The following is a 16031-nucleotide window of genomic DNA, read 5'->3' as shown; positions in this document are numbered from 1 at the left end:
CAATTTGTATGTGTATTTTAGGCTTGGAAAATGGGCTTATCATCTCTTATCTTTTACACTTCCACTCTTCCATAAAGGATTCATAACTTTTCTACAATCTTAGTCAATACTGAATATGTTATAGATAGATGGATACAGTTTTCTTCTTAGTTTATTATGATGTACATGTCAACATTCCTTATTCATATATGTATTTATTCCCTGTAACAAAATTGTCTGCTTATCATTTAAAATATTATTCTCAACTGATTTCTTAGTTTACTAACTCACCTTTAAAGTTCCTTTTTTAAGTTAAATTACAAAATCTTATATTAGTGAATCATAATATTTCAGAAATCTTATAAATTGATTTTTAGGGGTATTAATAAATATATCAATTACAAATTAAATTTATTTTTTCAAAAAGTTTACTTTTGATGTTTCACTTTGCATTTTCTCTCTTTCCTTTTTATTATATCCTTTTTATATCTTCAGTTTCCTTTCCAGTTGAATTTAATATGATTATACTTTGCCATGGTAATCATTACTTAAATTCATTTATGGTATTTTACCTCATATGTTGTGGTTGATTTTCAAATATTCTCATTAATCTCTTGCTAGTTTCTCCCAATTGATAACCTATAAAAATTAGTTGCAGCTAATGTGGAAATTGGGAACTGAGCACATCTCATTCTAGATTCTCCTCACATGACCTAGGGAATATTCTTTATAGAAACCATCAGATATTTTCAGTGAGACTGAATAATGGCTTGAGTTGAGACCAGAACAATGACAAAGAGGCTTAGATTTGTACAAGTAAAGTGCTACATGGACCCCTTTGTCTATACAATTGTCCCATGTTGCCTCATTAATTTTACTGCTATGGTCTTGTCACCCAGCATGGAGGCTTTTCTTCTACTGTCACTTCAACAAGTAGCATTGCCATTATATTCATTACTCAGAATTTAGTATGTCAACACAATAAATACATTATTAAATACATTTATTATTATAAATACATTACGTTTCTGTCCCCTCCATTCTTTCTCATTTTCTTTCAGATTCCATTTTACTAGCTGTTGGGGGACCTCACCCAGAAGGCATTTAAACAGAACTGAACACCATGACTCAGCATTGGGAGACACCTCTCCTTCCTTTCTTCCCTTCCCTAAGGAAAAGCTTCACTCCAAGTGTGAGTGTATTTATGTACCTAAACTAGATGAGCTTGGAAGATTTAAACACATTGAACAGTCCTGGGAACCAAGTGCCACACCACCACCAGACAGTTGACAGGAAACCCAAGTAACAAAGTAACACTGTAGCAAAATTGAAATGCACTGTGAAATGCTTGAAGGGTATTTTTCCTGTGATCTTACTGTCAGTGCTCTATATTTCCTTTTTATTTTTCATAAATAATCCCTGCTACTGCTGCTGCTGCTGCTGCTGCTAAGTCACTTCAGTCGTGTCCGACTCTGTGCGACCCCATAGACGGCAGCCCACCAGGCTCCTCCATCCCTGGGATTCTCCAGGCAAGAACACTGTCTTAGCAAAAATAGTTGGCCTTATCTATCACTGATTTTTTTTTTTTAATTTAAGGTTCTATTTTACTGATTTATTTTTTGCCATGCCATGTGGCATGTGGGATCTTAGTTCCCCAACCAAGGATGGAACCCATGCTGCCTGCAGTAGAAGTTTGGAGTCCTAACCACTGGACCACCAGGGAAGTCCCTATCACTGGTTCTTGATAGATTATTTAGAAAACACATTTTTAAAAACTTAACATTAATTAACATACTTGAGTAGATAATGTTATATTATCTACTTTATATGACATACATGTTATATGGCATATATTATGTTTTATAAATTATATATTGTGTGTACATATGTGTGCATATTTGCCTGTGTGTATACATATATATACAGTAATAGTATAAATGTTATTGAAAAGCATCTTTTAAAAATGTTATTATATATCTAGAGTTTCTTACTGAATATTTATTAATGATATTTTCCCACCCTAAAAAAAGGTTTAAAAATTTATTTCATAGTGCACATAACTTTCATTTTTATTCATTATTTTCATAGTATTTAAGCAAGCAGCTTTAATCCACAAAGACTGGCAAATATAGCAGAATACAGAGCTACGTTTTTCAGTTTTACAGAGTTTTTGTAAATTTTATTTGGCTTTTATATAATGAGTTCTGCAATCATATAAGCTTAATTTTTTAAAGACCAAGAACGAAATAAAACTTTTTTTTTTGTCATGGAGGGGGAGCATACATTTTGAAATCTGTCGTCTATATATTCTTTTTGGGGTAGGGCATTCTGGACAAGAGGGTAAAAAGAGAAGACCACAGGTAGAAGTCAGACTGTTTTGTTTCTGACAACAAGGTCTTCCTTCAAGGACAAGCTATTCCAAATTATTTTAATTCCATCTGTTCCATTTGTATGCAACACAGTACCTCAGTGCTTTCCTCTGCTTCTGGGGAAAGGAGTGAACATTTTTGGTGTTTATCAACATTTTTTACCATAATTTGAAAATACTGACATTAAGGAAACAATAAGAGCCAAGGAATACCACAGCCCTGCTAAAACTTCTCCACAGGAGGTAATTTTTATTGATCCCACTCATACTCACGGTGCCGCCCCTCCCCAATTTGCAGGTTTCAGTCTATCTGAGACACACACATCTGAGCTCGGGTACAGTCTTGAAAAGCTTTTGCGTGTAAAATAAAATACCCTGCGGCACAAATACTGTCAAAAATACAGAATAAAATCAGCCTTCAATTAACATAACAATTGAGAATCCCGACACTGCATCGCAATACTGAGGTGTAAGTCAGTCCTACTAACACTGCATCATCCTTATCCGAATTCAGCACATTTTCGCTTGCAATTTTCTAACCTAGAGGAAAACCTCGGACTTACCTCATATGTTGAATTATCTGTCGTTCTGAGTATAGTATTTATTGCAAACTGTCCATTTGAATGAATGCGGCGACAGTTACACCACAGTACGCTTCTCTCCTGCTGCAGAAAGCAAGTTAAAAGGACTTCAAGCTGTGACCTCAGAGGCAGGCACAGCCGCTCCCATCCTTCAGCCAACCTTCTGGGGAGAGCAGGTTAGATGACAGTAAAGCTGGCTCGCTACATAGCAATACTTTCAAATAAAGCATTCTGTGCTAGGAGCTGGGGGATTTACATCCAAATTCAGCTGGCTAGAGTCAATGCTGCTTCTATGCCTGAAAATATTAAGCATTTCACTGCAGTCACTTAATGCAAGAAACTATCTGAGGCGACTTCACAAACCCTGTCATTCTGTTCAGAGACTAAAGAATGAGCACCGCATGCATAATTCATGCATTAAAATCTTCAATGCACTTCCTGTAGTCGCTGTTCTATCCAGTAATGGGCTATTGATCACCTCATCGCTAAGACAATTGGAGCTCCGCGATTGGTTTATTTCCACAAATAAAATTACAACCTAAAGCACAGGCAGAAACCTCCAACTCTGCAGCATCCACCAGGGTAAAACACTCACATAGACGGGATGGTATTTGCATATTGCAGAACGTTTAAACTGGACTCTTCTGAGGAAATGCTATAACATCTGTTTACTTTTATTCAAAACACATCATTTCTGCAGATTTAGGCTGAATATTTTATATTAGAAGTGAGATATATAGAGTTGATTTTTTCCTACGATTTCTGGAAAATCAACAGTGAAGCTGAAAATTAAGAAAAAAGAGCAATGATGAATTGCTATAAATCATACTCTAGGAGATTTTTATATGGGCTCATTTGAATAACACTTCTTAGAAGATTTTAAGTTAAAAATAATCAATAATATGGAAGAGGATTCTTTTTTAAAATATCATCATAGTGAGTACATCATTCATCACCATTGACTATTTTGGATTCTGAGCACCTGTACACTGGGTGTCAGTAGTTCGAGAGCCTTTTCTCTCAGAATTTAAGCTCCTAAGAACATGCCATGATTTCAACTAGTCTTTTTTCATTGCCTTAAAAAACAAGTAAGCTTTAAAACTAATTATGCTTTTTATTATGCTAAGATTCATCAAGAGAAAACACAGGTAGCATTTTGAAATATCACAGTAGTATTTGGAAAAATTACCATAATGAGAGATCCATGTAAAATGAAATGGCAAATGCATTTAATGTACAATAAATGTTTGTCTATTTCCCAAAGTATCTTAAGTGTAAAAACTAATTAAACTTTATCCACCAAAGAGGACAGATGTTACTAAGATTATTTAGAAGCTTAATGCCATGTCTTTTCAAAGCCTTTTCATACACATATATATATATATACTATATATATCTTATATTTTGTATATACACAGGTACCACATACACAAAAAGGCAATATTTCTATCTCACCACACCTTGCCATTTGTAAGACCAGAGCGAAGCCTTCGAATTCATGCTCAGGACTGGAGTAGAGAATAACTCTCAGAGTATAATCAAGGTTTCCCATCTAAAGATTACACTACAGAGAGCAATTCACTCTTGGAGGAGGCATGATCATGGTGATTTTCAGTCAATAAACCAGTTAAAATTTATACCAGCCTGAGAAGGCAGTAGGAGCCCTGATGGCAACAGTGATGGAGTTTAGGGATGGTCAGGGAGATAGTTTTTCCTTCCAAGTGCAATAAGAGCATAATCCTTGCTAGGCCAGTGAAAAAATAGGTATATTCAGCTGATAAAGATTATGCTAAAATATTCTAAACGTGTCTGAGAAATTAACTCTCCAGTTACTATATACATTATATCTTCCAGACTCCTCAATATTCTGTTGTATCCAACTCAGGTTCTATTTGTACATTTAAAAATACATATTGCTTCTAACATAAAAAATTCAAGTTAACAACAAGTAGACTTTGTTTTATACTATTTAATTGAGTAATTTATACAAAAGATCTCTAACATTTTAAAGTTTTAGAAGTTATAGCTAAGGATAAATTTCCTGCCAATGACAGGGATGGAATAAAGGGACAAAGTACATAATTAAATAGTTAATAAATAGCTAATCCCACTAGGGGATTGTAAGCAATATGTATATATATATATGTGTGTATGTGTGTGTGTGTGTGTATGAGATCCCTGTAAGTTAATGATTACTCAAGAAAGCATATTTGCTTAACTACGAAACAAGAAGGCTTGTTTAGCAACAAAAGCATGAGACAGAAGCATGAGACACGCCCCCAAACAATAAACCAATGGTGGCGTGATATCCACATCCTGCCCAGTGAGGTCAGTAAGTTAATGATCCCTAGGACATGCTCTCTACACACATAAAAACACAGTAATTTGTGGACCTAGCTTGACCATGTAAGGACAAGGAAACTCCCCTGCTGAAGCTGAAGGAGAAGCTGATGATGGAAGCATGATGTCTACTCAAGAAAGATAAAGACATTCTTCTTCCCCTCCCCATTTTCCCTTGATTATGAAACAGTAGCCCAGTAAGTTCTCAAGGCATGGCACCCTCTTGCCTGCCCACTTGTAAACATCACAAGCATCCTATTCTAATAAATCACTTCTTATCTTTCACTGTGCTTCTTACTGAATCTTTTCTGCCCTGAGACATAAAGAACCGTGGTACCAGAGTTCTTCAGAGCCCCACAAATGACACCAAATAGTTTCACCAAGAGTTTTATCAATTTAGTCATCTAGAAGTTGTTTTGTATGAAGATGTCTAATTTAAAACTAGTAGAAAATCACAAACTTTGAAATTTAGCTTATCATGTATAAGGATACAGTGTACAAGCATTTAAGAGATATAAATTGCTGACAAAACCAAAAATAATTGCAAATATAAACATTGGAAATTTAAATTCTCTGAATTGACATGATTCAATAGTGTATAACCAGGTGGATAGGAAAAGCATTAGCTTTGTCCTTCTCTCCTTCTGCAGTGAGTGAGAGGAAAGTCAATATTTTTCCCGCATATGAATTTCCAAGACCCAGATCTAAAATGATGATGATATCTTTGGACCTACTTGGTGAATTTTCAGATTCAACTGTTTTATTTTTATTTTTTTAAATAATGCATTTTATTTAACCTAATATATCTAAAATATCATCATTTCGATGAGCAATCAACAAATAAAATCTTTGAGCCACTGACCTTCATTTTTAAAAATTTCTGTACCAAGCCTGTAAAATCCAGCATATGTTTTGTACTTATAAATTATCTCCATTCAAACTAGTTGCATTTCAAGTATTTAATATCAACGCATGGCTAGTGGCTACCTTTTTGAATGATAATGTTTAATTTGTGTTGCTATTCAGTCACTAAGTAATGTCCAAATCATTGCAACTCCCTGGACTGTAGCCTGCCAGACTCCTCTGTCCATGGGACTTCCCAGGCAAGAACGCTAGAGTGGGTTGCCATTTTCTTCTCCAGGGGATCTTCTCAACCCAGGGATCGAACCTGTGTCTCCTACACTGGCAGGTGGCTTCTTTACCTGAGTCATCAGGAAATCTCATTAGGGATCTATAAATTCAAAATTTATGACATGCATATTCTTAATTAATATTCACAGTAACCCTGTGACAAATTTTGCAGGTAAATAATCTGAGACCCAAAAAGTTAAACGGTCTACCAAAGTCATATAAACTATCATCACTTTTTTTTTTTTAAACAAGAAGAAGGGTTGAATAAGCAAATAAAAAGACCACATAGCTGTTAGGTGCATGTACACCCATGACGATTCATGTTGATGTATGGCAAAACCAATACAGTATTTTAAAGTAAAATAAAGTAAAAAAATAAAATAAAATAAATAAATAAATAAAATTTGCAAAAAAAAAAAAGAAAGAGCACTGACCTAAAAGTAGAACTGAGTTTGAGACTTAATTTGCACCTAACAGATTCAACTGTTTTAAATGTGGGGAGAGAACACACGCAACCTCATCAACCTAGACTAGACCAAAATTAGACTCAGCAGAGGGAAGTATGGCATAAGAAAAGCTATAGAGATGGTAAGTCCCTAGGAAATCAGGGTAGGGGAAACCTTGAGGGGAAACACAGGAGTAAAAACAACCTATTGTATTCCCAGATAAGAAAAAGCCTGAGAAAGTAACAAGAACTGATTTCCATTTTCCAGAAGCCTGACTATGCCTAAGAAACACACTTAACCTCTCTTTTGAAGTGTATGGAAAGCAGAAGTGTCTCTTTTAGATGAATTTGATCTCTCTGCAGATCTAGAGGCTTTCCAATATTAAGAATTTATAATACATATAAAATATGGAGCAAACTCTGTAATGTACAATAGGCTCAATAAATTGAATCAAAAGTTGTAAATAAATCAAAACATATTTAGTCAGCTAAATTTGCAATATCTATTAAGATATATACCTAACCTGTCATTTGGAAAAATGCATAATTTATATTCATTTTAAGAATACACAATGCCATGTAGAATTAAGAAAATAATTTAGTCTGCCAAAGTTTCCACATTCCTGAGCTCAAGGGGAGTGGGAGCACACTGCATTTATTTTCCAAGATTTAAGACATTATTTCTCCTTTTCTCAAGTTGTCGTAACTATAATATAGTCATCCCCTAATTATAACACATTCATTCAATCAAAGATATTTATTATGTACTTTCTATATGCAATGAATTGTGCTACATGCTAGGAAGACAAATATATATAATGACTGCTCCAAAGGTATTCATACTTTAGTGAGAAAAACACATAAAGACATACATGCTGGGTGATGACTATAATCACTTGTGATATGTGTTAAGGTATGCAAACGAGATAACTACTAAAGCATGCTGTGACTGCATGCTAAGTAACTGATAGATAAGTGTTACACATGAGGCAGAGCAGTAGAAGAAATTGGGTATTCACCACCTGCTCATGGGGCATAAGGAAATGATTCATGGAGAGGTGATATTTGAAGAATCTGAGTGGTAAATAAAACATACATGGGCTATAATGTTTCACAAATCTGAAATTAAATTCAGACTTTCTGAATTTGTTACCCAGAAGAGATTGAGTCTTCTTGCCCTGCAGAGTAAATCCAAGTATAACGCTGAGATGTTGTGAAGAAAAGTGCAGCATTTATTGTAAGGCACCAGACAAGGAGTCTGGGGCAGCTAATGCTCAAAAATCTTACACTCCCAGATGAGTTTCAGGGAGCATTTTAAAAGGCAAACTGAAAGAGAGGAGTCCCAGGGTATGTGATCAGCTTACACATGAAGAGGTAACAGGCAATGTCACTGGTTAACATTATCAGTCCTCAGGTTCCCATAGATCACGGACATCAAGTAGTTAACTTCTCCCATTTGGTGGGATTTTAGCATCTGTTTAAAAACTTAGGAATTATATTTGAGATACTGTTACCTAGGTAGCTTAGGGAAGAACTAAAGATTCTGTGACTGCCATATGGCTGATTTATTATTTAAATTGTTACCAGTTCTTCTGGCTCAAACTACTTACAACACCACTCAGTAGTAAAGAATTCACCTGCTGATGCAGAAGACATAGGAAACATAGATTCGATCCCTGGGTTAGGAAGATCCCCTGCAGGAGGAAATGACATTCTTCCTTACCTGTAAAATCCCATGGACAGAGGAACCTGGAGAGCTATATATAGTCCATAGGGTCTCAAAGACATGACTGAGCATGCATGCACTTCTGCTCAACTGCTACTTTTGTCACTATATATTCACATCTTTGATGCTGGGAAAGATCGAAGGCAGGAGGAGAAGGGGAGGACAGAGGATGAGATGGTTGGATGGCATCACTGACTCAAAGGACATGAGTTTGAGTAAACTCTGGGAGTTGGTGATGGACAGGGAGGCCTGGCGTGCTGCAGTCCCTGGGGTTGCAAAGAGTCGGACATGACTGAGTGACTGAACTGAACTGATTCACATCTTTCCCATCATTAATTCTTGAGCCAGGCATTTGTAACTCAGGAGGGCCCTGGGAAAATACAGCTTTTCTGCAAACAGAAGGCAGGCTGAGAACCTGGGATAGATATCTGCTGCAGGAAGGTGCCATAGGGTCCTACTGGGTTGCAAATTTATGTGACCATGGCATGATACCCATACTCCATGAACATGAGTTTTATCACGTAGAAATCAAGTTAAACCTCTATCTCTTTATCTTTTTATGAATTAAATAAATGGCCTAGACTACAATAATTAAAAATACATTTTTTTGTAGTCATGCAGATGAGAGTTTAAATCCTGCCTTGATTTCCTCATGTCTAAATAGGAACTTCATTGACATCACAGAGTTATTAGCAAACTCAAATATTGCAATGTCTTTATGTCACTTAACATAGTTCTGACACAGTAAAGACTTGAAAAATATTAATTTATTTTCTTCCAAATTTGTCTTGAAGGGAAAGTCAGTTTTAGTAAGGAGAAAAGCATGCATTTGTAGAGAAACAGGACATCGCATGACATGCTTGAGAAACTTAAGTATCTTTTTATAATTTTGGAGATAATACATATATTCAGGTGATGACACAAGATTATACAAAATCTGATAGCAAAAATGGTTAAAACTCATGATTATATACAACATTTTTAATACTGTCAAGGAGTTTGAAGCTATTCAACAGAGAAAGAGATATTTAAAGATTTCACCAAGAGAGTAATATGACTAGGTTTTGTGACTGGAGGATAGATTGGATACAGTAACAGATTAAAAGACTGTGTTTAATGGAACACCATTTTAGTCCACCAGAAGTGATGAGGGCCTCCACAAAGCAGAAATAGAGATATTCTAGAACTATTTAAACATTAAAGTGGTAAGACTAACTAGATTAAAAGACAGGGAGAAATCATGGAAGACTTTAAGACTTGGGCCACTCAGTGTACTCCTCCTCTTGCCTCTATCCAAAGAAAAAAGAAAGAAAGAAAAGAACCATTGATGTTATGAGAAGATGGTGAGGTAATTAGATTATGACATTGAATGTAACAAAAGAGAGGTATACCAGGAAACAAGATGAAGAGTTGATAAAGAATTGGATACTTACAGAACTTTCATTAGACATTTGGCTAAAGAAGCTATACCTCACTAAATAGGTTTGGGAGTGGTCAGAATTGTTTCAGCTATGAAAGTGGAGAGAACAACTTAGGTTTGAAAGTGTGTAGAGAAAAGAAGATGGAGGAAGAAACACTGCGATATAGATAAGAAAATGTACTTAAAAGCTTTACATTAAATAAATATCTTGACATCACTAGTAAGTTGACTACAAAAGGGAAAACTGCTAATATGTGTTAAACACATACAATAAGGCTAGAGCACACTTAGTACTTTAATACACTGATTTAATTTGATCATCACAAAGCTCTTGTGAGACAAGTAGCATTTACCTCCACTTAAAAATGAAGCCTCTCACTCAAAGTAAGATTAAGAAATTTGATCAGGTCACATGACCAATGAACAAGTGAGCCTGAAGTCACATCTAGATTTTCCAAGTATACAGTCTACACCACTTCAACCATATAAAGCCACTGAACCACTTCCACGAACTGTCTCTGCTCTTGTATGACCCAAAAGTCCAACAGGTAGTGAGTTTGTATTAAAAGTATGTCTGGCAATCATTACTTACTTAAAAGAAAAAATATGGAAAAGAAAAAATCACTTATTATTGTTCCAAATACATAGTATTTTATATATCTATATACTTATCTCCAAATGCACATTTTACAATTATGTCTAAAATAATTTATAAAGAAGATATTATGATCCCTTTTGGTAGATAAGAAAACAAGCTGAGACAGTTTTAAGTAACTTTCACAAGGGTAGAACGATATAAAGAATAACACAGAATTAAAATTCCACATGACCAAAGCCCAGATTTATTACACTGTAATTTCCTTTAACAATATTCTTTTAAATTAGCCAAGAATTGAAAAAAAAACAAAGCTACAACTATCAACATAGATGGAGCTTGCATGCTTAATGCTAGGGGAAAATGCATAACTCATATATCATAATTCCTATTACATAAAATTTAAAAATAAGCAAAGTGATGTGATATTATATTTTGCCTAAAGGTATATGTATATATGATACATGTAATTTAAGGTCTGGATATAAATATCAAATTCTGGATTGTATTTATTGCTAAGGAGAAGAAGAAGGTTATTATTGGGGAAGAGGAATACAGAGAAGTTTATTTGCATACACTTTTATTTATTAAGCTGGTAGTGGGCACACATCTTTCAGTTAAGGAAAAAAAAAAAAACAGCTATAGGGAACAAGTATCCTAACATGTCCCCAAGTTTGAGTGACATTGTCCATGCAACATTAAAGAGTTCTAATTCCATTAATATATCTCAATATTTCAGTGAGCTTGCAAAACTTAATATACTCAAATGATTCCCAAGGTCTCATACAAATTACCCAACTGTAGTTCAGTCAGCATATAGAATGAAACTACTAAGAATTCTGCGAATGCTAACAGGTATAATTGAAAAATATAAAACTTTTTAAGTCTATGAAAAGTATAACTGCCAAATAATCATAATAATCTTTATTTAATTATATTTACTTTAAGTTATCTTTAGAGTAGTTTTCCTTTTTAAGGGATTAAATACTCTTGAAGGAAGACACATTTAACTTTAATCCAGAGATACCAGCAGTCAGTTCTGTTGTATGAGATTCCCCAAAAAGCTCTGTGTACATGCCACTGTGTATCTCTACATATACCTTAGAAAATCATTTTTAAAGTATAACCCTGTTTCTTTTCTCTAGTAACAAATTTCAATGTTTGCAAAATAGTCTGATATAAATAAATTTCTAGTGTCAAGATAATTTACTTTTACTTCATTATGTCTCAGTTTCTTTTAGTCAAATAAAGTATGTAAACTTTTAGGTCTTTAAGATTTCTGAGCTTTTTGAAAAGAATGCTTTGACCCATAAGTAACACCTTGGACAGAAGCTTCTATTCACATTCTTTCCATTCTTATTTGACCATAGGTTCAATGTAAAGTGTATCTGTTATACTTTCATTTAATAAGGTGATTTTGTAACTTTTTCATATAAATACTTCACAATGAATTTTATTTTTCTACCAAAAACCTGATTTCATAGCAAGATCTTAATATTCCAGTAAGTTCTCTTGTAAAATATTTGCTTCATAGAGTTATTGTATAAGGCTTTGCTTCTTCATGAGTTTTATCTTTAGTCTTGCAACTGTAATTTCCTGGAAAAGACTTTATTACAGGTATTTCTCCTGTGAAATTGGAGAGGCATTCATAAAGTATCTTAAAAATATAGTTAATATTTTAGCTGTAGGAAGTGGATGTGAGGGTCTTTCTGAAAGTGATACTTCACTGAAATATATGAGTTTAAATTAAAAATAGAAACTTGACTGAATATAGGAATTGAAAGTCTGTATAAGAACAACATATATTCTAGACTGACCCTTGGTACAAAATCATCAGATGCAAACTTCTTGTCTAGCCAGTAATAAATTATGTTTGAAAAATAATCCATATGAACAATACAGAGTAAAACAAGTATATTAAATAGCAGGGAAAAGAGTCTGGCTTGGGAAATGCAGGTGTGAATGCAAAGAACACCTATCTTTCTTTCAATCCAGTTGACATTGACTTGAGCATTTTTTTTCCCCCCAAATATTCATTGACATGGCAAATATTCACTGACATGGGCTATAGGTCAAAACCTAACTTGGTGCCAGGAATCTGAACGTCATTATCTCCAGTAACTTAGAATCAGTGGTCTGTTGGAGTCAGCCCATTTTTAAAGATAATTTTAAATGTCAGAAAATTTGCAAGACAGTTGTTAAAGACAATCATCACTGATAATTAACTAATATAACCATTACCTTATGTACTTTAATAACTTTACAGTAACGCATACTGAATTAAAACTTTATCTCCAGCCAAAATCTTTTTTCCGAACCCCAGACCCGGCAGGGTAGTTTTGCTCTTGATGTTTACACTGGTCTATCTCAGGCAGTTCACAAATAAACTCGACTTTCTTTCTCTAAATCTGTTTTTTCTTTTTCTCCTCGGTGCTAGGAAATGTTACCATCAATCATCTATTTATTCCAGAAATGGAGATATAATCTTTTTCTACTTGAAAGATTACCTATATGTTGATGAACTCAAAATTGTCTCTCGGCAAGATATCTTTTCTGAAATCCAGCACATCAACTCCATAGTTCTACTTGGTTATATCTCACTTTTAGATAACTGAGTTCTCAATATTTCTCTCAAATCTTATCTTCTCCATTCCTTCCCATCCTAGTAAATGACATCTCCCTACATCATCCTGTTTATGCCTAGAGGCTATGGCTTCAACTCTTTTTGTTACCACTTTATTATATATTGTATCCATCTATGTTTTTCTGTATTCATTGTCAAAAGCAAAGTTCCAGCTGTAATCACCTCGTGCTTAAACTACTGAAATAGTCTTAAAGGTGACTCTCCATATCCATTCTGCTGCTGGCTAATCCATACCAAATACATAGTGAGATCACCCAAAAGGATTTTTTAATATGCCAATGTCATCATATTGTTTACTGGCATAAAATGTTCAGTGTTTCCTGAACTAAAATTAAGATAAGATTCTAATTCTTCAATACAGCATATAGTATCCTGTTGGCCTCTAGCTAATCCTACAGCTTCATTGTGTTCTCTTTTCCCCCTTCTTCACTATATCCTAGTTACTTTGGCCATCTCCCTGTTTTTCCTAAACTTAAGACTTTATTTTTCCTCTGTCAGTAATTTTTTTCCAAATATTTTCTTGGCTAATTGACGCATCTTTCAGGTTATACAATTTTCTCTATCAATTTATAAAATAGGATTGTTCCTTCTATAAATAATTCTTGCAATACTAACTTTCCTTTATAGCTGATCAAAATTTTAATTAAAAACATATTTTTGTAATTATTTAGCTAATGTCTAACTTTTCTACTACATTATAATTTTCACTACAGCAAAGACCATATTTGTTTCATTTGCCTTACATTTATCACAGGTATAATGTGCATCACTATGATTGCTATACAGGGTACCAAATATGTGTTGAATGCTTGGAAGAACGAATCAATACACAGTGTGTGCTTGGTTTAGAGGGTTCGATTCTTCAAGTTTGAATTATCAGGCACTGTGATAGATTTGATCACATAGAACTGAGCTGCTTACCTTTAAATAAATGTTTTATTTATTTTAGATCTTTGGCTAAAGATTCTCATATATTAAGCTTCCATCTAAAAATCTGTACTATTTATCTCTGTTCCAGGATACCGGTCAGGAGACTTTGAACTTTTGTCACCCATGCTTGACAGTCTGCTTTGATTTTTTGTCCAAACTCATTTATCCATAAGTGGGAAAGTTTTATTATCCCCACAATCTCTGCTTTGCCCCTGACCTACTTGAATTCTCTGTTGTCTTATATATCCATGTTGGTTCAGCTAAACAGAACACTGATTAACTTCTATTAATTCTAACAACTTCAGCCTGTTGTTTCAACTTTGCTTTCTTTAGGGAGATTCTCCTCAGCCCTTTGATAATTTTCTTAGCTAGCTCCTAAATTTCTAGTAGTTTAAGGATGATGTGTTCAAATTTGGTGTGGAGATAAATGCCAGAGAAGTTGATTTGATGGCTTTAACTTATCTAACTTCTGGTTTTCAGGGAGTGAGCTGATCTATTTCTGTACTCTCGCCAACTAAGCTATCTCTTTCCTTCTTTATTAAAACTAGGAAAACTCTAGCTGCTGAAGATGCTCACTATTATTTTTTTTCTATTTAATAAGTTCACAACTATTATTTAATAGTAGAGCATGTTGTCTAAACAAAGAAAAATTAAAGAGCATTTTCTTCTCCTAATTTGTTTGTTCATTTAAAAAAATATATTTTTCTTGCCTTCCCAATGAGTTATAAAGAGAGAGTCAGTGGATCTAATCATTGAAAGCATAAGATCTCATTTCTTACACCCTATCGCTTAGTATTGTATTTTACACTGCTGTTTGTTCATAGCCAAGTTACTTAAGCCTCTTGCATTACAATATTTTATTTGTTAAATGCAAATTACAAAAACAAAAATAATGCCTCCATAACAGGAATACTGTGAGATTTAATTAAATTAAAGAACATGAAAAAAAAAAAAAGACTTACCTCATACACTGGCTCAACATAGTGAGTGTTAAAATTTTGTTAGTTACTTTTATCACATAAGCTCCTTGCAAGCTAGCACCACATTTTATGTTGCTGAATAATAGGCATCTAGCACAGAGCTTGCAAAGAACAGGTCTGTGACAAATGTTTATTGATTGATTGAAGAATTCAACCAAATTTTCTTTCTGAGTCCTTTTGCTTTATCAGGTTACAATGACTCAGATGATTCTATCTCAGGAAAAGGACATCATTCAGGTTTGAGAGATAAAAGCTAGTTTTACAGAAAACAAAAGCTGGAAATGTTCATTGCTACTAAATAAGGCTTACAGGAAATGTTAAAGGGACTTCTCTAAGTGGAAAAGACAAGACTACAACTAGAAATACAAAAATTATGAAAGGAAAAATCTTTGATAAAGGCAAATATATGCCCAGGTGGTGCTAGTGATAAAGAACCTGCCTGACAATGCTGGAGACATAGGAGACATGGGTTCAATCCCTGAGTCAGGAAGATCCCCTGAAGGAGGGGAATCCTACTCCAGTATTCTTGCCTGGGAGATTCCATGGAGAGAGGAGCCTGACAAGCTACAGTGCATGGGTCACAAAGAGTCAGACAGGACTGAAGCAACTTAGCATGCAGCATGTACAAAACATTTATAAAGCTATACAAAAAGCTTTTGCTTTTCTAACCATTCCTATTTAGTCTCTTTGCCAGTGCAACATTTTTATTACCATCCCTTAAAGATTGAAAGATAGATCTCTTCTCATTTCATTTTCTCTCCAAGTCATTCTCATCCACTCTAATAACTTGACCTAATGTATATAAGGACTTCCCTGGTGGCTCAGACGGTAAAGCGTCTGTCTACAGAGTGGGAGACCCAGGTTCGATCCCTGGGTCAGGAAGATCCCCTGG

General features: G+C 34.5%; 1 protein-coding gene across 4 annotated transcripts in view; it reads right to left on the bottom strand.

Moving 5' to 3' along the window:
• CNTN1 (contactin 1) overlaps positions 1-16031 on the bottom strand; it is a 422969-nt gene that overhangs the window by 274035 nt on the left and 132903 nt on the right. The window contains exon 1 of one of the 4 annotated variants that reach the window (XM_040233502.1): positions 2911-3784. The exons of 2 other annotated variants lie outside the window; for them this stretch is intronic. The gene's annotated coding sequence lies outside the window, so the exon portion shown is untranslated. Of the gene's footprint in view, positions 1-2910; positions 3785-16031 lie in introns of those variants that run through there. One more of the 4 variants, XM_040233500.1, reaches the window with a different exon arrangement.

Source organism: Oryx dammah, unplaced genomic scaffold, assembly GCF_014754425.2.
Source record: "Oryx dammah isolate SB20612 unplaced genomic scaffold, SCBI_Odam_1.1 HiC_scaffold_29, whole genome shotgun sequence".
Classification (NCBI taxonomy): Eukaryota; Metazoa; Chordata; class Mammalia; order Artiodactyla; family Bovidae; genus Oryx; species Oryx dammah.
This window is presented reverse-complemented; position numbering and strand designations above follow the sequence as displayed.